This window comes from Callorhinus ursinus, unplaced genomic scaffold (assembly GCF_003265705.2).
Source record: "Callorhinus ursinus isolate GAN/ISIS: 27379988/994484 unplaced genomic scaffold, GSC_fseal_2.0 scaffold29, whole genome shotgun sequence".
In the NCBI taxonomy this organism is placed as follows: domain Eukaryota; kingdom Metazoa; phylum Chordata; class Mammalia; order Carnivora; family Otariidae; genus Callorhinus; species Callorhinus ursinus.
The window spans coordinates 3,692,271-3,714,068 of record NW_027397091.1 but is presented as its reverse complement, the minus strand read 5'-3'; positions in this window follow the sequence as shown (position 1 = coordinate 3,714,068).

Sequence of the window (21,798 nt, the reverse complement as noted above, 5' to 3'; positions counted from 1 at the left end):
ACCAGGTCTTTCCCATGAGGACAGGCTTTCTGGTAGCCCCTACTGCTGGCCATGAAATGAGCTTCAGTGCTCTACTCTCTTGCTCCCCCATGCCTCACCCTGCCATTGGATCTACCTGCTGCCCTCCTATCAAAGCACCTGCATTCCAGGTGCTGCCTTGATATCCTCTGTCACTTTCCTCATCACTGCACATTTATCTGGAATCTTGCCCAGTAAATTCAGAAGCAGCCTCTCGATGTTGACTTGACAACATACTGGACACCAAAATAACCAGATTCGAACAAGGGACACATCAGCAACCTCTTTACAGAGCCTTTGTGTTCCCAAACTAGATACAACAAGATTGAAGCCAAACCTGTGCCCCAGTGTCTTCTAACACTCAATGACAGAGGATTTTGTCCAGAGCATAGGAGCCAGGTTCCTGGGGGGATCATGTAAACCTTTGAGTATAACTATGGGCATGTATTCTCATGTGAATGTCTTCTGATATATATTGTTATTTAAAAAAATTGAGAACCATTACACTAGCCAACTGGTAATCCTTAAAATTTAAAGCCAAACGACAGCCTACATACACACACACATACATATACATACACATACACACACATATATATATATATATATTCATCTTCTCCCTTCAAGACCTTCCTACCCAGACCTTAATGACAGCTTGAGTAAGTCCTGGAGCCAAAGCCCACTTACATGATCAAGCCCCACCCCAGCATTTCAATATCCATAAACCTCCAGAGGCACCAGCTTATACTAAAAGTGCTCACCCTTTTTGGGGCTACCTGAACACTTAAACTTTGGGGCTAGCCCTAAATTATCCAACCAGCCACCATGTGTGATAATCCTATGGTTCCCTTAAAATAATTCAATGGGCTATTAATAACTAGTTAACAACAACAACTTTTCTATGATCAAAAATCTTTGGGGAAACTCAGGCTAAGCAAAATTAAACTACTTTTATTTACTGTAAACTTTTAACACATTTTCAGATGATAATATGACTCTCCATAAGAGAATACAACAGAACTTTTTTTTGAAGTGCAGGTCACAAGATTAGTCCACCATTAAACATACTGTATGGAACTCCCAGCTCTACTCCCAGACAAGCTCTGGGAGCTTGTCTATTCATCTTTGGACCACTCCACTAGCACAGCTGTGGCCCTGAACTGATTGGAATGACATGGAGCAGAGTGGAATGGAATCAAATTCAATGAAGTGGAGTAGAACTCCTGAGAACACTAATGTCTTGCCAGAAGAATACTACAGAGCCCTAGATGTAATCTAGTTTCAGCTTCTAGAACAAACTATACACAAAATTGTATCTGTTCCTTGTCCTCACTATCAAAGAAGGCTATATCCTCTGGCTGAGCAGACGTTAGGTAAACATATTCACTAATGTAGCAAGATACCCAACAAATGCAAGAATGTGTGCTAGATACCCAACAGGCAGATACTGTTAGAATAAAGGAAGCCTTCAGAGATCTACTTCCATAAAAACATGGGAGACTTAGCCTTGCTTTGTCCCCAATTTCTCCAGGTTTTCCTCAATCTCCAGAGTGTTGCAATCCTGTGCCAATCCCCTAACCCTACAACTTCTCAGGAAAACAGATCTGAGCCATTCTGTTTTCAATGCCCTGAAAATAGACAACTTGCTAGAACCCAAGAATCAAGGCTCTTCTACAAGAACCCATGATTGGATCTAGCCGCATCCTCCAAGTTCAAGAAGTCCCTTTTAGTAGTTCCTTCTTGCCTGTAAAGAACAAAAACAAACCAAATCCCTCCCACCCCATCCCACCCCCCAGCACAGTCCTGCCGTATGCCTGGTTACTCAGAAGATGGCTGAAATGCCACTGCCCTGGGACCTAAAGGATAGAATTACACTGAGATTCTAGGGTCCCTAACTGCAACCAGTTCTGGTCACTGAGCTTTATTCCCTTCTGTTCAACCACTTTCCATTATATTCCCTAATTCTAGTAAATGGAGCTTTCTCTAGACCCCATATCTGAGTCTCAGAGTTGACTGGTTTCTCCTGGTCTTACCATCCTCCGATACCTCTAGGGACTATAGTTCAATCCACACACTCCATCCAGTCCCTAGGAAAAGTAGTGTAGGCCTACCATATTGTTATTCCAAGCTCCATCTACCTTCTGAAGCCTCAAACTCTTCCTCTTGCCAGATGTCCCTGATTCTCATTGATCAGCAATTTTCTTGGACCCAAAAGTACTTGCAGGTGCGGCTGAAACCTCCCCCATACAGTCTCCTGAGGCTGCTGCTCAGCCTAAAAGCAAGCCTTAGCCTACTGCACTTTTGATTAAACTTTGCTTTTAACACCTCTGACTTCACTCTGGGCATATGCGCAGCAAAACAGAAGGCTTTGAAATGGAAGACAATCCCAGATTCTTGAAAATCCAGCTTATATTATATATGTGCACAATTTCTAAAGTAGTCAATTCTTTAAAGTCAGATACACACCCATCAATTAGTCACTAGGTTCCAGCTCCAGATTATTTGATTTCACAACAAGAAGGGCTTTTCAGGGGAATGATTTATACACACATGGTCAAGCACTCTTTGTTGAGATCTGAATTTCAGGGGTGAAATGTATCTCTTGGCTTGCTTAGAAGAAGTCTCCATGTCTCTAACTGTGCTCCTAGCTTGGAAGCTGTTGGGTCCTTGGACCAGCAGAGAATTCTTGATGTGTGATGCTTCCATGGGAAGTACTATTCCAATAACAGAAGGCTAACACATCTGATGGGCAGACTGCCCACTGGGCCATCTTGTCTGCCAACACTCCTACATATATTAAGGTTCTTTTGTGAGATAAAGAGGTTGGACACCTGGATCCTTCCAAAAACAAAACAAAATTAAAGCTGTAATTACCAGTCTGCCCTGTGCAAGGCAATCTATCCTGCCGTCCTTTTGGTTTTACTGGTGACAAGCAGATGTCACCCAGAGCAATTTGGAAACCTGAGCAAGGAAAATTCAGATAAGATTCAAAAGTAGAACTTAATCCAAAAGTACAACCTACTTGCCAGACAGTGAATATAGGAGCTAACAGACAAGGAACTAGAAATAAGTAAAGAGGCTCATTATAATGACTCTGCCAAGCCCCACCTTTCCAGCACTCTCTCCGCCTACCTGAGGCTGATGAGGCTGAAGCTAGTCCTGCCCCTTCATGGGAATTTAAGGTACTCTATAAACTCCTGGAATTAAATTTCAAATAAAATTTGCTGCTTCAAGTTTAACAATTAGACCTTCTGTTTTGTTCCTACAATCAAGCCATCATCTTAGGACCCTACCTTGAAGCCTATACTGGATTTCCCTGTTTTGCTTATAACACAGAGACCTGAAGCCAAAATTATTTCTGTGGGGAGCTCTCAGATAAGTACTGCTACCTCTCTTGATATGAGCAGATATTTTGCCTGCTTGGAGCCCCATATAATGACCTCTTTGTCAACCCACCTCTTGATGAGATATACCCTGTATCTCTTGACACTTCATTGAGTTTAACCAGAGAACAATCAGTTATTGCCCATTCTCTGGACATTCTGCTGGCTATGGTTAATGGCCCCATCACCTACATCTGAGTCTGCTTCCAAAGGTCCCCCAATCCTTGTTTCAATCTTCTTCCAGAATGCCCCTTCTATTTTCAGCAACACTAAATAGTTTCCATCTTTCTGAGAGAGCTACAGTACTCCATTCTGCCTTGCATTCCAGGGAGTTGTTTACAAGGCTATCTTGTCCATTTTCTTTTAAGTTCCTTGAAAGAAGAGGCCAAATCTTATTTTTCATTCAGTTTACACAGTGTTTTAAATGTTTGGTTGGTTTGTTTGTTTGTTTACAGAGTAGATACTTATTAAGTGTTTGCTGAATAACTGAATGAAAACATGAATTAGAACCTCTCCTCTCTATCAAAAAGAGGTATTCCAGCTGTGTCTTCTGGTAGGACCCAGAAAGCTGTAAACTATGGAATAGATGCAGCAATATAGATACACGTACAGGTAGGGGGTCATTAACTTTAGCTCAAGTAAACTATGGGATGCAGGTCACCCTCAATGGCCTAGAACTTCAGCCAATTTTCTAAAGAATCATAATAAGTTCAAACATACTCTGTAAAAAAAGAAAATGATGAGTGCTAACTTGTTCAATGAAAGGATTGAGCTAGAATAAACATTCCCAAACTGCTCTGCAAGGCACTACAGAGGCTCTTATGAGGTCCATCAGGGCTGGACAGAAACAAGGAAAAGGAGAGGGCACATGGGAAAACAAAGTGAAGAGGAAAGGGAGAACATGCTAGAAGGTTATGATCCCATCCCTACCTCAGCCAAGGCTGCTTTAATCATCTCACTTTTAAAATACTAGCCTTCCTTATAAAATTTCTTTTGAGAGCTGTGTTCTGATTCTAAAAATGCATGAAACCCACTGAGATTAATGATAATTCAGGCCGGGCGCCTGGGTGGCTCAGTTGGTTAATCGACTGCCTTCGGCTCAGGTCATGATCCTGGAGTCCCGGGATCGAGTCCCGCATCGGGCTCCCTGCTCAGCAGGGAGTCTGCTTCTCCCTCTGACCCTCCCCCCCTCTCATGTGCTCGCTCTCTCTCTCTCACTGTCTCTCAAATAAATAAATAAAATCTTTAAAAAAAATGATAATTCAGGCCTTGCAATTCAATTTTAACCACTTGCAATATTTCACTTTATTTGCTTTTATTTTTGGTCCTAAAAAAGTATTTCACATAATTTTTAAAAGATCGATGTTTCAATCTCCATACTCATAGCAATTTAAATATGCCCAGGTCTGTCTGACTGTAACACTGAATATAGATATTAGGCACATGGTGGATACTAGCTGATTAAATAACATAAAAGCTTTTGTTAGATGAATCCTGCACTGCAAAATGCCAAACATAGGGTTTCAGGTACCCTCACTATGGGTAAATGGAGTGATGCTCCTTGTTGGGCATCATAAATATTTTTACATCACAAGCCTTCTTCAATTCCCCTCTTTGTCTGCCTCTGAACCCTTTCCAGCCCTTCCAGTCTTGTACCATTGCTAAGAGACTTGTTTCAATCTTGGCATTCTTTGGCAGAGTAGTTCATCTAAATTATACTCCAGTAAACAGCATTTCCCTAAAGATTGGCCATGTGTATGTCTTTTGAGAAATACCTATTCAGGTCCATGGCCAGTTTTTTAATTGGGTTGTTTCCTTGCTACAGAGTTCAGTTCCTTACATATTTTGGGTATTATCAGATGTACTGTTTGCAAATATTTTCTCCCATTCTGTGGGTGTCTCTTCACTCTATTGTTTTCTTTGCTGTGCTGAAGCTTTTTAGTTTGATGCAATCCCATTTATCTATTTTTGCTTCTGCTTCCTCTACTTTTCAGGGTCATATTCAATAAATCATTGCCCAGACAAACGTCTAAAAGCTTTTTCCTTGTTTTCTTCTAGTAGTTTTATAGTTTCTGGTTTTAACCCTTTAGTACATTTTGAGTTAATTGTGTATATGGTGTGAGGTAAGAACTCAATTTCTTTCTTCTGCATGTGGATGTCCAGTTTTCCCAGCACCGTTTGTTAAAGAGACTATAATTTCCCTTTTGTGTGTTCTGAACACCTCTGTGAAAGGTCAATTGAATGGTAATGTGTGGATTTATTTCTGGATCCTCTATTCTGTTTTATTAGTCTGTATGTCTGTTTTTATGCCAGTACCATACTATTTTAATTACTGTAACTTTGTAGTATATTTTGAAATCAAGTGGTATTACACCTTCAGCTTTGTTCTTCTTGCTCAAGATTGTGTTGGCTATTTAGTTCCACATAAATTTTAGGATTCTTTTTCTATTTGTGAAAAATGCCATTGGAATTTTGATAAGGATTTCACTGAATCTGTACATTGCTTTGGGTAGTATAGACATTTTAACAGTATTAGTTTTTCCAGCCAAAAAACAAAGAATATCTTTTGATTTATTTGTGTCTTCAATTTCTTTCATCAATGTTCTGTAGTTTTCAGCGTACAGATCTTTTACTGCCTTGGTGAAATCTATTCCTAAGTATCTTTTGTTATTGTAAATTGGATTGTTTTCTTAATTTGTTTTGGATAATTCATTGTTACTGTTTAGAAATGCAACTGATTTTGTATGTTGATTTTGTATCCTGCAACTTTACTAAATTTGTTTATTAGATGGTTTCAACTGTGAATTCTACCATTTAAAGAAGAATCAATACCAAATTACCCCTTCCTTTACCAAAGCTAGACAAAGACACAACAAGAAAATTACAAGCCAATATCTCTGATGAACATAGGTGCAAAGATCCTCAACAGAATACTAGCAAGCTGAATTCAACGTCAAGAGGACCATACACCATGATCAAGGGGGATTTATTCCTAGGATGCAAGGATGGCTCAATATGCACAAAACAATAAATGTGATACACCACATAAAGAGACTGAAGTATAAAAAAATCACAGGATCATGTAACAGATACAGAAAATGCATCTGACAAAATCCGACATCCTTACAGGTACAAAAAAAAATCAACAAATTAATTATAGGATTATAGCTCAACATAATAAAGGCTATCTGTGACAAGCCCACAGCTAACATGATACTCAATGGTGAAAATCTGAAAGCTTTTCCCTTAAGATCAGAAACAAGACAAGTGTGTCCACTCTCACAACTTCTATTCAACATAGTACTAGAAGTCCCAGCCACAGCAATCAGGCAAGAATAAAAAATAAAAGGCATCCAATCAGAAAGGAAGAAATTATGCTTGTTTGCAGATGACATGATCTAATATATAGAGAAGTCTAACACCACAACCACCTAAAATCTGTTAGAATAATAAATTTAGTAAACCTGTGGAACAGTAAATCAACTTTCATATTTTTAAGTAACCAGTAGGACTAAAAACTGACAGAATTGATAACATTCGCTTTAAAGAGCCAAAATACAGAATGCCAAATGATATGTCCTGTGTCTGTTTCAGAGAAGAGATGGAATGGTTGTAGGCTGCAGACTACAGGTGACTAAAAACATTGGGGAGTGCCAGTATACCACAATAATTAAGCACTGAGGTTCTCAAAATCATGAAAAAACTACACATTTTCCTGTCACCACCTAATAGCTGTCTTTGGGCAAGTTATTCACCTCTTTTATATAGCACTTGCCCAACACCTGGCATTTGGTAAGCTCTCAACAAATGTCTATGAAACTGACCTTAACCAAAAGTAGTTGCCCCCTTCCCCATCTTCCTAAAATATATGCCATTAGGTTCTCCCTCAGATGGGAAAATTGAAGGATTCTATGGAAGTGAAAATATTACTTGACAAGGTTAAAAATATTTTGCCTTTCATTATCAGAATGTAATACTTTATGGTGAATAAAGATGTACCACAAGAATATTGGGCATCTAAGAGGAAAAGATATAAAAAGTAGAAGAGGCATGGAAAGTAAATTTCATTCATTCCACGATTTTTTCTAAAATGAGCCAGTTCTCACTAGTTTGGCCCCACCAAACATCCAATAAAAACTGGGTTCAAGACAAACAAAAGAGAAACAGAAGATATGTGTTTCTAAGTTTATAAACAAAATCTTGATGTAGCTCCAGCTTTGGAGGTCATTTATACTTCTAACAGCATTTTAACATTTTCTTTAGCCTAAGTTTCTTTTCTCTAGTTCAAGGAAATACAGAATGAAAATAAAATTTAGTGAAATTTTAAAACATTGTGCTAAATGAATAAAGCCAGTCACAAAGGACATATACTGCTTGGCTGGAGTTAAGGGAAAAGGGAGTTGTGAGGGGGGCCAGTGTGTGAAAGCTAAGAGGTGCAGAGTTTCTTTCTGAGGTGATGAAAAATTTATTTATTATTTATTTTTAAAGATTTATTTATTTACTTGAGAGAGCGAGAATGAGAGAGAGAGAGTACCTGAGAGGAGGGGAGGGTCAGAGGGAGAAGCAGGCTCCTCGCTGAGCAGGGAGCCCAATGCGGGACTCGATCCCAGGACTCCAGGATCATGACCTGAGCCGAAGGCAGTCACCTAACCAACTGAGCCATCCAGGCGCCCTGAAAAATTTTTTTAAATTGACTGTAATAATAGATGTACAACTCTAAATATGCTAAAAGTCATTAAATTGTATACTTTAAATGAGTGAACTGTACAGTAGGTGTATTATAGCTCAATAAAAGTTTTAAAAATTCAGTTAGTTTTACTTAATGTATATTCTCTCTAAAGATTCTAAAAGTTATGGGAAATGACTCAAGCCTATTGTTTCCTATAGTATGTTTTTTATAGTCTCCTTCCTCAAGCAGAGAGCTTATATAAATGTGGAAGCAAGAGGCATATCATCAAGAAATATTTGTCCCGGGGCGCCCGGGTGGCTCAGGTGGTTAAGTGACTGCCTTCGGCTCAGGTCATGATCCTGGAGTCCCTGGATTGAGTCCCACGTCAGGCTCCCTGCTCGGCGGGGAGTCTGCTTCTCCCTCTGACCCTCCCCCCTCTCATGTGCTCGCTCGCTCTCTCTCTCTCTCATTCTCTCTGTCTCAAATAAATAAAATCTTTAAAAAAAATAAAAAATAAAAAAAATAAATATTTGTCCCTGTAAGCATGGCACTTTCAATGCAGAAGTGTAGACAGATGTTAAGCAAATAAGCACTCAAAAATGTAAGTACAATATTATGTTGAATGATCGTGACACAAATGAATTATTGGGCATTTGGCCAACTCTGGCACTTCATACTGAATTTCCCCTCTATTTATGCCTCTGTGGCCACCCTTGCTATATTTTGTCTTTGAGACTGTAAGTGCTTTGAGGGCAGAAACTGTGCTTTATCCATTCCTGGATATTGTTCTCAGAACAGTGACATGCACATAGTAGATTTTTAATATATATTATTGACTAAATAACCCCATTTAAAAAATCTATCACTACCAAGAAATACATAGACTTTGGTTGAAAATAGTGAAACGGTCTTAAACTGCATTCCTCAACTACAACAGAGACTATGTACTTCTTCATCAATAGGCCACTTTTAAAAATTTTTTGCTAGCTGTTACTATTGTAGGTATCTATGACTTCTAGAATATTCTTTTTCCTCTCCATATAAGCAGACTTAAATCATAGCTGCTGCATTTAGAATCTGATTTTTTTTTCCTCAGCAGGCAAACTCAAGCAACGCTTCTCAAACTTTAATGTGCACATGAATCATGTGGGGATCTTTTTATAAAGCAAGTTCTGATTCAGTGGATCTGGGTGGGGCCTGGGAATCTATGTCTCTAAGGAGCTCCAAAGCAATGCTGATACAGCTGGCGGGAGACCACCCTTTATATAGCAAGGCTGTGGCATATGGAGTCAGCAGAGCATCTCTGATGGTGTTTTCATTACAAAGGATTCCTTTCTTTTATTAGAATATCAAAGCAGCCTTGAGTCTCTAGAATAGAGGTTGGAAAACAGTACCAAAATGTTTAATCAAGCTCCAGGATGGAAATTGCCCTCCCCCCACAAAGCACTTTTAAAATATTGCAGTAAGTTAGCCACATTAAATATGGGGAAATTTCACATGAAAATCAAGATTCTTGATTTCTCCTAAAATGTCAGAAACCTTATTTTGACTGCTCCTATACTCCCACAAGACACCAAAAACACATACACTCTTGTTGTCCACAGTCCCCCTCTGGACCACTGGCCATTGTGGATGTTGGGTTTTTAGCCCCATCTCTAATCATTAAGGACATAAGAGCCTGGCTCAAAAGCCCAGTGCCCTCTCTGTTATCAAGTTAACAAGAGGAGACAAAATAATAGGGATCATTTATATTCCAGGTGTTGGTCATGCTAATGATAAAACACTGGGTACTCTTACAGAAAATTGGCTCTGAAGTTTAAATCATTGTTCTTAGAAACTCTTTGATACATTCCCCAAAATATTTTGAATTTCAAAAAGAAGAATAAAGGGAAATGCAGTCTTCTGAGAAACATTTAGTAACTTCCAGAAGGATCAAAATGTATTCAAATCCCTCTGGTTCATATACTCCTGGCTGGAAATCTAATTCCTCATACTCTGTGGGCTTTGTTCAACTATGCTGACTTACCCATGGTTTCACTTTGATAAATATAAATTCCAGTGTGGTTGGAATCATGGTAAACAAGTTTCTTCTCATATCACTTCCTGTTTTCCCTTTGCTTAGGACCTTGTTCTTTGTTTACAGAAGGTTCTGAAATATTCTGACTCTAATGATGTATTCTATTTCCCTTTTGTGGTGGAGCGTCAACCAGAGACATTCTCCATCATCCCTCCTGCTCAGGAAGAGCTTAGGACTACATAAAAAATACCTTCTAAAAGAAAAAAATACAACAATTTACTAGAATGCTCGAATTAACAAATATGTAGTGATCCCTTACTGTGATCATTAAACAACATATACAACATATGTTACTGTATCTTTTCCCTGCAAAGAATAACATCAAATAAAAAGCATACTTATGGAATGTTTAATGTTGGGAAAAATACTGACACTATCAATCGAGGCAGTAACTGTGACTTCCAGACAGTAAGTACTATTTGAGTGTAAATACTTGGGCATTTATTCGTGACCATCTGAGACTGGATTTCCTTAAGCAAGGGGATCTGAGGAAACAATTCACGTGCAAGTAAATTAGCTGAGAGGTAATCTCAGGAAACACTGCTGGAGATGGAAAGTAAGTAGGAAAAGGGAACTATTGCCTCTGATAGCCAAAAGGGGCAGGGCACCAGCTCTGCAATCATCTGCGCACACACAGATCTAGGACCGACAGGGGATGGATGGACCTCCACCCTGACACCTGGGAGAAACGCCCACTGAAATTCGGTGTCCACCATCTGCAGGGTGCCCACATTTCGCAGGCACACAACAACGTCCAAAGACAAAGGCTTGAGGATCCCTCCCTCCCTCCGGACCACGAAACTCTATAACACAACATTCTCACAATTAGACCTGGGCACCCTTCCCATTCAAAGAAATGGTCTTCTCAGCACAACACAGATGCAAAAGAAAACCTGGCCATTACTCCCAGAACCCAAGGAATACTAACAAGTACACAGGCTACAGCTGGTCCTAAGGCACTTGGGCTACCCAGGCTGAACACTGTTATCCCGGAGCGAGGGCCTAGTCAATTTAGTGCACTTCTCAAAGTGTGATTTACAAAAAACAAAACAAACAAACACATGAAAACATACACGCACACACTCACGAAAAGCCCCAGGTGCTCACCCACATCCTCTTAGTCAGGTATTCCTCCCAGCGGCGGAGCGGTGTCTTGACTTTGTCCCTGGAAACCATCACTGCCTGTTCCTCCAGCCTTCCTTCCCCAAAAGAACAGCCTCAGCCCTCTACTCTCTCGGCCAGCATAACGCCAGCACTCTGCGATGGGGAGGCTGGCCCCTTCACCCAAGCCCTTCCATCAGGAAATGTTCTCTTTGAACACCATTGAGGGACTGCCAGCCCAGGGCTAGGGCCTGGTTTTGGCGGGAGGGGAGGCATGTGACTGTGGGGCTTCTGAGGAAGGCAGAGAAGCCTGCAGGGTGTGCTAGGTGGCTTCAAGCGTCGTTAAGTGTGGGTCCTTATGCAGAAGCAGGGAGAGGCTGGGCCGAGAAGAGCAGAAAGTCTGGAAGGGTCGGAGAACGGCTCCGTCAGGCCCCAGGCGCAGCTGTGGGGATCAGTCTTCTCGGAGGAATCCCGATCTCGCCGGATCTCGGAAGATCTATGGGGGCCGGCACGGAGTCCTGGGTGTCCCCGGGTACTAGACTCCTCCTTTAAGAGTCTGGCTCATACCTCCCCTCAGCCAAACCCCGACTCTCCTGGACCCCTTGCCCCCGACTCAGAGTCACAGTAGCTCCCTAGAGGCCGGCCAGGTGCAAGCGAAAGGCCTGCGCCAAAAACTGCAGGGACCGAAGCGCAGAGACCAGAACCAGGGAGTGATCTGCGCATGCGCAGGCTGCACGTCTAGCGCCTCCCAGAGGCTCTAGGGCCTGGGGCAGCAGCGGGAGTTGCTGGAACTCTGGAATTCCGGGGCCCCAATCTGACATCTGCCAAAGTGCAAGGATTCTACCACCCAAACACACCTTCTTGTTCCGAAATCAGAAAATAATGTGTCGGGCCAGCAGCGGACCTGAATGGGAGCCTGTGTAATAATACCCAGTACTGTCCATGCCTGTCCACAGCCTCCCCTCTTCCTGCCCAGACCTTCCTGTCTGCTCTGCAGACAACACGCTACCCTGTCCACACATGTCCCGGTGAAGAGTACGTCCGTTATGGCCTTAGTAGTTCATTCTAGTTCATCGTTGGCTACTGCGTGAAGATAGTTTATGTTCCTCCAAAAGCAGAGCCTGAGATAAAGATCCCCTAAACAGGAGTGAGGAAATAAGAAGAGTGAAACAGGGAAGAAGGACACACAGATGTAAGGGGCATTCTTGAGGTCACTGCTATGGACAATGGAGGCTTGATTTTGACACTCGGAGTAGGTGCTTAGTAAACATGTGTTTAGTGAATGAATGGGCCCACAGAATTGGCAATGGGGATAGAAGTTCTTTGAGCTTCCTAATCCAACCCTTTGTTTAAGTTCAGATGTCACATGATGACAAGTAAAGGGAACAGAAGGGAATGGGAACCAAATAGAATGAATATTAGAGTGTCTTTATGGAAAGGGAAATGTAAGTGTGAGTGGCTTTTGGTGAGCAAGGCTTCTGTCATCTGAGACAGATGTTAGTAGGTTCCAGTTTACAGGGATTTATGTCAATGAATGTCAAGATGATGAAAAGTAACAGCTACCACAGCTGTTGTTTGTTGAGCCTCCTGCTTAAAAAAGCATCTCCCTTAGGATGTTTCTCAAACATCTTAAATTTATATCCAAACCAAACTCCTAACTTCTACCCCACACTTCATATACTCTTCCCTCAGTCTTTCCCATCTTAGCAAAAGACTTCTTGGATTTCCCTCTCTCACACAGTCAATCCTACCTTCTGTTCCCTCAGACTATAGCTGAAGTCAAACCACTTCTCCCCACTGAGACCCTCAGGTCTCCATTTCAGGACACCATCATCACTAGCCTAGATTTTTGCAATAGCGTTCCATTATTCTCATCAGAATAATTCTATCCCACCAAGATCACTTTCCTGGAAGCCTTCTCTGACCTGTAGCTTTATGATAATATCAAAGGTTCTGATTCCCCCTGGCTGCTTTCAAAAGCACAAACTCTATTTATAGTGTCACTTGGGCCCTCCTTCACTTTACTCCTAGCTTGTTGGCTTCCACTTTGCTTTGAGTTTCACCTCCTAATTCTAGATTTGCACATGCCTTCTGGATGTGTTGACAGAAGCTGCTTTCCTGAGGTGGATCTCTGCCATTTTGGAATATTAAATTTAGCTCATGCTGATCTTCCTGGACCACTGTTCCTTAAATCCCTGAGAGTAAACTAGTCTATCTATACTCCTGCTCTCTATATACAAACCAATGCCATCCAGATAAACAAACATCCAGGCACATTCCAATTCTGTAGGAAAAAAGCAAATGAACAGGAATGAGGACCACAATAAAAATTTTTTGAGACAAAAAGCATCAAGCAACTTGGTGATAATGCCATTCTCAACTTTAAAGGGAATTCTGGTATGTCAGGACCCAAGTGTTTGGACATTTAATGCCATAGAAGACCTCTCTAGCCACCAGAAATTACTAGAATTACCAATCTTTTTGAAGGAAGTCTGTAAAAAAGACTATCAGCACCAAAATTAGGAAATTAAGCACCAACAATCAGAAAATCATGTATCTGTTACACATTCATGTTCTCAGAACTGCCATTACAACACTGCATCATCTCAGACGGAAGCATCTAAATATCCTGACCTGAGATATTGGGCTCTAAAAGCTAGCAACAGGGCATGAACTTCTACTTTTTAAAATTTTTGCAAACAGGTAACCCAAAATTAAGAAAGGAAGACCTAGGCACCTGATGGTACCCCTAGTCCAGTGTATCCTGGAAAGTGGTATTCCAAACTTTTCAATGACCAGGGTTCTTTGTAATCATAGAAGAAATTATAAATCCTTCCATATTCAAACCCATTTCTCTACTTTTTATACTCAAAATGTGTATAAATGGGTACAAAGTTCCTGAGTCAAACTTTTCTTTAAAGACTTTGTAGGCTTTATTTTCTTGGATTATACTGTATTTCTTGTGACTTACCTCTTTACTCATTATTATGTTTGAAAGGCTTATCCATCCTGCTGTAACTATAATTCATTCATTTTCATGTTCTACGGTATTCCAATCAATCAGTAGTCAAAGTTGATTTATCTGTTCTACTATTAATGGACATTTGGGATGTTTTTGTTTGGTGGCCAATACAACGTGAACAATGCTACTGTGAACATTCATATTGTCTTCTGGGTAAACGTGCAAAAAAATTTTTTTAAAGATTTTATTTATTTATTTGACAGAGAGAGACACAGCAAGAGAGGGAACACAAGCTGGGGGAGTAAGAAAGGGAGAAGCAGGCTTCCTGCTGAGCAGGGAGCCCGATGGGGGGCTCGATCCCAGGACCCTGGGATCATGACCTGAGCCGAAGGCAGACGCTTAACGACTGAGCCACTCAGGCGCCCAACGTGCAAAATTTCCCTAGCAGCTGTGCCTAGCAATAGAATGGCTAAGAAGTGTGCCCATTTTGGGCTACATTAGATGATGCCAAACTGTTTTCCAAAGTGGGTACAAAAATTCCAATTCCTATTTTCCAAAGTGGGTATAAAAATTCCAATTCCTGTAGAAGAGTTCCCACTGCCCCATTTTTTTATCACACCTCATAATATCTGATAAAGGTGTGTGTATTATATGTAATCTAGTCATAACTCATGATTTTCATTAGTATTTCCCTGGTTAATTATGAGGCTTCTTTTTGGATTTCCTCTTTTGTGAAGTGCTTAATCAAGTCTTGTGCCCACTATTCTAATCATTTGTCTTTTTTTAATTGACTTCTCAGTGTCCCTAGTATATTCTGGGTATGTTATTTATATTGCATATACAACTTCCCCCACATACTGGCTAGTCTTTTGTTCTATCTTTTGGTCATTTTGATATAAGCATACTATATGTTCTATCGTAAGTATGGACTGGCTGTCTACCTCTCTATCCTTCTTCCTGGGAGCAGACCTGGACTATAATTTCCCAGACTCCCTTGCCATTAGGTGAGTCATCTGACTAAGTTCTATCCAGTGTGATGTAAATGGAAGTGATGTGTGCTTTCCTCAGGCTTGACCCATAGAAACCTGCTATATGGACTCTTGTGCTCTTTTTTTTTTTCTTTCTTTCTGGTGGCCACATCCAAAGTATCCTTGGAAAGCCACTTGATGAAGAAAGAAGTACAATTCTCAGTTTATTCCACGGATGAGCGTGTAATGGAAAGCTCTCTTGCTGATCCAAATACCGTCCCTTTATTGTTTCAAGAAAAGAAATAAATTTATTTATCTCTTAGCAGCTAAAATTTATATATTTGTTACACAAAATCCTACTTAATTAGCGTAATTTTATCTCATTTTAAAAACCCTTCCTTAATTAGAAGTAATAAAGATATTCTCCATTTATCATCTCAAAACACTAATGCCTTGCCTTTCATATTTGGATGTTCAGCCCACTCAACTGGAGTTTATTTTTGTGAATGGTGCAAAGTTGGAATATTTTTATTTCTTTTTGCCAATATGGATATCTAGTTTTTCCACCACAATTTATTGAAAAATCTATCATTTCACCACTGGTATGTAATATTATCTTTGCCACATTTCAAATATCCATATAAGTGTAGGTCTGTTGGAGGATTCTCTATTTTTGGGTCCATTTGGTTATGCCAGGTATATGTGTCTATTCCTGCACCAAATCACACTACTTTAATTTCCATTACTTTGAGCCTTGATATCTTTTTTCCTTCAAGAGTATATTATATATTCTTGGCTTTTTGCCTTTCTGAATATGTGTCAGAATCATCTTATAAAATTCCACAATTTTAAATTTGACTACAATGATTTTTAAGACTTTCTTTTTTAAATCAGTTTTGGGTTCTACAAAATTAAGAGGAAGGTACAGAGATTTCCCATATCCCCCCCAAGTCTCCCCACCCCACACACATACACACAGAAGCTGCCTACTCTAATTAACAAAAACTAAGCTAGGAATTAATATGGGAGACTGCTAGCCTTCATGTAATTCATAATTCTCAAACTTTAATGGGCATCAAAATCATTTAGGGGGCTTGTTGAAATGTGATTGCTGGGCCCCCCACCCAGCATTTCTGATTCAGTACATCTGTGGTGGGAATTTGCATTTCTAACAAGTCCCAGGTGAGACTGATGTTGCTCTTCCGGAGACTACATTTTGAAAACCACTGGGGTCAAATGCCAACTGAATAGGGATCCCCATCAAATTGAATCAAAGAGAGCATTCATTGCCAGGATAGACAAGAGTGGTATGTTTTGCTGCTCAGGGCTTGATTTTCATCCTCACCTGTTAGGACCAGTTCCTGCCACAGAGACAAGTACTTGGTGAGCAGGAAAGCGATATACTTTACACTCTTCTATTTCCTGAAAGTAGGAAAAGTTTGGCAGAATAATGCCATGCTGGCTTGACCAAAGAATGTATAGAGAGAAAAAAAAAAATCCAGGGCACACAGGTCAGCAAGAAACCAATCACAAGATGGGTTCAGTTTTTTAATCTGAGAGCATTAATGTGGATCCAGAGAAAAATCAGAGGTGACCTTCCAACCCAACAATTTCAGTCCAACAAGGTACTAAGAGAAAAGGATTGGCATAACATGGGATTTTTCTCACCTGGGGATGCTATTAGCAGGCTGTCCACTCACCTGGCAAGAGAAGTTCCTTATCTGTTCTAATTGGACATACCAAAGAAGGCTTCATGGGGAATATTGGGCTCCACATAGCTCTTGAAGAATCGGGAGGATTTTCCTGGTCAGAGAGCTCTGGGTGGGACAGAATAGGAATATATAGCTGCCAAACAATTCATGCTCAGAAAGGCCAAGGGAAACTTTGGCTGGGAAATATTTTGGGAACTCATAGGTGATAAAGCAAGAGGATAGGCTGGACTGGTATTTTGGATAGACTTAACTGCTATGAGACTAAGGAGTTTTGAAATTATCCTACATTTTGGTAGTGCTAAAAAGTTTTTGAATAATGAGTAAAACAATCAAAGACTAAAAACTGAAGACTACTCTGACAGAATTGTGTGTGCTATTAAAAGGGAAAAGCCTGTTAGGAGTCTACTGAAATAGCCTAGGTGTAATAGATAAGAAGGACTTGAACTCAATTGCATTTATTTCATCAAGCATTTATCAATGGGATAAACATTGACAGTGGACATGGGGCACTTGCCGGGTAGTGATGTCAGTGAACAGAATCTTAGAAAAACAGGCAAGACACTATGTCCTAGACACCAAGCTGCATGCAAAAGAAACATTTTGGGAGTAACAGTTTTGTGGGATCTTTGTTTTGTTTTGTTTTGTTTTGTTTTCTGGCAAGATTAACATTAACCAAGGAGGTCTGATTTATTTCAGAAGGTGCTCTTTTAAGAACACTTTAGTAGATTTTTTCTTCTTGAATATCTATCTCCTCTACTAGCTCTCTGGAATTGCTGATGGTGGTGATGCAGAATACTTCCTGGAAATATCCTGGGTGGGATATTTTTATATTTATAGAAAATATGTATGTTATATATTTTTATATATAATATGTATTATATATGTATACATATAAATGTTTATATTTATATTTTTTCCCCTGAGTTGACTAAGATCCATGTGCAGCAGAGAACAGAAGAGCTATAAGTCAACGTAAGGTCTCCTACTAAAATGACACATGGTATTTTTATTTTTGAGTGGCATAGAGGCTCCTAGGTACATTAAGAGAATTAGAACCAGCAACTCTGTTTCAGTGGTTAAGTTACAGTATGTTGACAGGACAAATGCAAACTGAGGGACTGCCAGATGGGAGCATTCTGAGCTTCAGCCAACAATCTTCGGCCAAACAATGAACTGATACCCATGTCCTGGGTTCTTAACAAGGTCCCCCATTGTATACTGGCTCTATTACTCCCAGGTTTGGGCCAATCAGATGGTAGACGGTAGCACCAGCCAAAAGGCAGGCATATGGATGGCGTAGCACCGAGTTAGCCAACCTTAACTCCAGAACGTTTTAATAAACTGAGTTACCCAAAGGCTTGGGCAGGGAATGAACCACTTAACAGGAGATTAAATGGGTTCTTCTTACCTCCCAGTTTCCTGAAAAAGCCAAACCTAATCAAATTCCAGTGGCACAAACAGGGCCACATGGATAATTTGGGGGTAAAGAATGCTTTTATATTAAAGGCAGTGTTTGACTGTAGCATTCTATTACCTACAAACCAACATGGTTTCAATTTAAGCTTCTGTTAATCCTGACCATTTCTTTCAAGTGTTTCTTATTTAAAATAGAAATTCCACATTGAACATTTTAATAACATTAACTGTCAAAGGCAGCTGTGATCGGTTTTCCTTTCAATCTTCTGCCAGATGTAGATATTTGTGATCGTTGATGCCCTTTGTTTTCCTCCCTTTCCCTTATTAAAATCATTAGTAAAATACAAATCCAAGGGAAATCGCCTTTCACTGAGACTCTTCTATGAAGGAGTGAGGAAACAATACACAGAGAAGCTGAAGGATCACTGCCATCCCCATCATCCATGGAGATGGATGCCAAGAGGCTTACATTATGGTGCTAGTAACTTAATGAGGAGTTACTACTTTATGATTCCTTTCATTGTCAGAGCAGATGTTTTTGCCACACAGGCCACAAAAGACAAGAAAATTGAATGTCAGCTTACTCCCTCAAAATAAACTATATGCTTATATGTATGCTTAAAGGGTATTTTTTTTAAAGATTTTATTTATTTACTTGAGAGAGCGAGAATGAGAGAGAGCACATGAGAGGGGGGAGGGCCAGAGGGAGAAGTAGACTCCCCGCTGAGCAGGGAGCCCGATGCGGGACTTGATCCCTCGACCACAGGATCATGGCCCGAGCCAAAGGCAGTCGCTCCACCAACTGAGCCACTCAGGCTCCCTATGCTTAAAGGGTATTAAAAGATGTGAACTTCAAAGTGTCCCCAAGGAAGAGCCAATAACCAGGTAGGCCACGTTAGAAGAACACTGAAGAAAATGTATTTGATGAGAAATGAACATGCCTCCCAAAAGAAATCTTGAGATCATATTATTATAAAGAGAAAACCAGATATTTTCCAAACAGTATGCTAGGAGGTACAACTGCTTGAAAATTCATATTTGTAATGGACACTTAGTGCAAATGAAAGTGATGAAACAAGTCTGGAGATAGCTAGAACGCAGGAACCTTCAGCCTCTCCTCACTAGTAAGCACGGGAAGATGAATCTGGCCAAAGAACAATTACTCCAATTAAGGACACTGGCTCTAATATCAGCATCACAAAAGGTACACTGATCTACATTTGTGATCTCATCATTGACACTCCCTTATACACTTCCTGGAAGTTCATCTCTATACAATCACCTGATGTGACCCTCCTACCTCTTCAACCTGGACTTCATAACCCTCTCAAATGCATGATCCCCTTTCCTCTGTCCCACCCAAGTCTAGGCAACCTTCCAGTCCTGCCTGGCTCAAATTCCACTACTTCTGTGATGATCTCAACAAACACTGGGCTCACAGGTTGCATTATTGACTGAACTCTTCACGTAGCAAGTAAAGCACACCTTTGGGATATTATCTATTTTTTTCTTATGCACATTTTGAAATATTGTTATGACTTCCATATTGGTCTCAAGTGGAGACACTGAAACCAAATATATCATGTGGACACTCTGTATATCTACATGGAGGCATGGTTTCCAAACTAGTAAATGGCTTATCAACTGATTGGCAGTGTAACATTATTTTCTAATCTTCTGTAGCCAAGGCTAGTTATCTGTGGATCCATGATACAAATATCATTGTTCCAACTAATACTAGTGGTAAAACAGATTGGTTACAAGAAAAAAAAAACATGCCACCAAAAAACTAGAATGTCAGATCAAATCTAAGATGAAATATCATCTGAACAATGTTTAATCCTACAACTAGTCCAAAAAAGCAAATGTAAGTTACATGTGTTAATAGTAGCATGGGTGAAAAAGACTTAGAGATCATAGATGACTATAAACTCATTATAAGTCAAGCAATGGTGTGACTGCCAAAGTCTTTGAATCATGGATTGCATTAAAAAGGGTATGTCCAAAACAGAGGAGATTGTCACATCCTCTTGGTCCCTACCCCATTCCATCCTCTTCATGTATTGGGCATAGAGTTTGGTTCTTTAAAAAGAAACAGAAGCAAATCCATAGTCAGTCACCATAAGAGCCAAGAAGAACAGAAACGGGAGCTTTGAGATTTTAGTCAAATGAAAAGAGGCCACGGAACAAAACTATCTTCAAATACTTAAAGCATAGTCATGGGAGTGAAAGATTAAACTTGTTTTAACTGTCTTCATAGGAAAGAATAATAAATAATTGTAGGAGACATTATAAGACAGACTTACATTCAAAATAAAAACTTTCATAATATTAAATCACCCCCAAACTATATGAAGCTCCTCGTTGCAGGCAGTCAAGACAAAGGCATCTATCATAAGGTGGGGATATTATAGAGGACATGCAAATGGAAAAGCTCATTCAACTTTGAAATTCTCCTTTGTAATGATGGGAGAAAACCGTATAAGAAATTGCTATGTTCTGAATGTGTCCCCCCACCCCCCGCTCCAAAATTCATATGTTGAAATTCCAATTCCCAAAGGTCATGGTATTGAGATTTGGGAAATGCTTAAGCCAGGAGGGTAGAGCTCTCATGAATAGAATTAGTGCCTTATAAAAAACACTCCAAAGAGATCTCTAGCCCCTTCTGCCATGTTAGGACAGAGTTGAAAGGCATCAACTCTGAACCAAGAAGAGAACCCTCACCAAAACATGACCATGCTGGTGCCTTGCTCTTGGACTTCCCAACCTCCAGAACTGTGAGCAAAAAATTTCTGTTATTTGTAAGCCACCCAGTCTGAGGTTATTTGTTTTAGCAGCCCAAATGGACTAAGACAAAAATGAAGTTCATTTCTTCTGACCCAACTTCTTACAGAAGCCAAGCTTCTGGGTTCCCACATTCATCAAAACACATACTTCAGACCTAGGATGCGCCTCATCCCAAAACTGAGTAGTTGTTCAACAAGAATGATGTTTACCCTAAAAATAGTGTTCATGGCAACATTGTTACCATGAATTTTAAACAATTCTCTCCCCAAACATTTGTTTTAGCAAGATAGGCTTATGAATCTCAAAAATTTCTCCACAATTGCTAATAAGAAATTTACTCTCAGTGCCCTACCCAGGGGCTCTACCAGTGACCCAAACTTTGAGTTGTAGTTGTAGTAAACAAACATCATTGTCAGGTGCCTGGGTGGCTCAGTTGTTAAGCGTCTGCCTTCGGCTCAGGTCACAATCCCAGGGTCCTAGGATCGAGCCCTGCATCAGGCTCCCTGCTCCGCACGCAGGAAGCCTGCTTCTCCCTCTCCCACTCCCCCTGCTTGTGTTCCCTCTCTTGCTGTGTTTCTGTCAAATAAATAGGATCTTTAAAAAAAAGGAAGAAACATCATTGTCAGATTTAATAACTGAGGTAGTCCACCTTGATTAAGGTCATACATGCCTATAAGCTACAGGCATTAAAGTTCATATCATCAC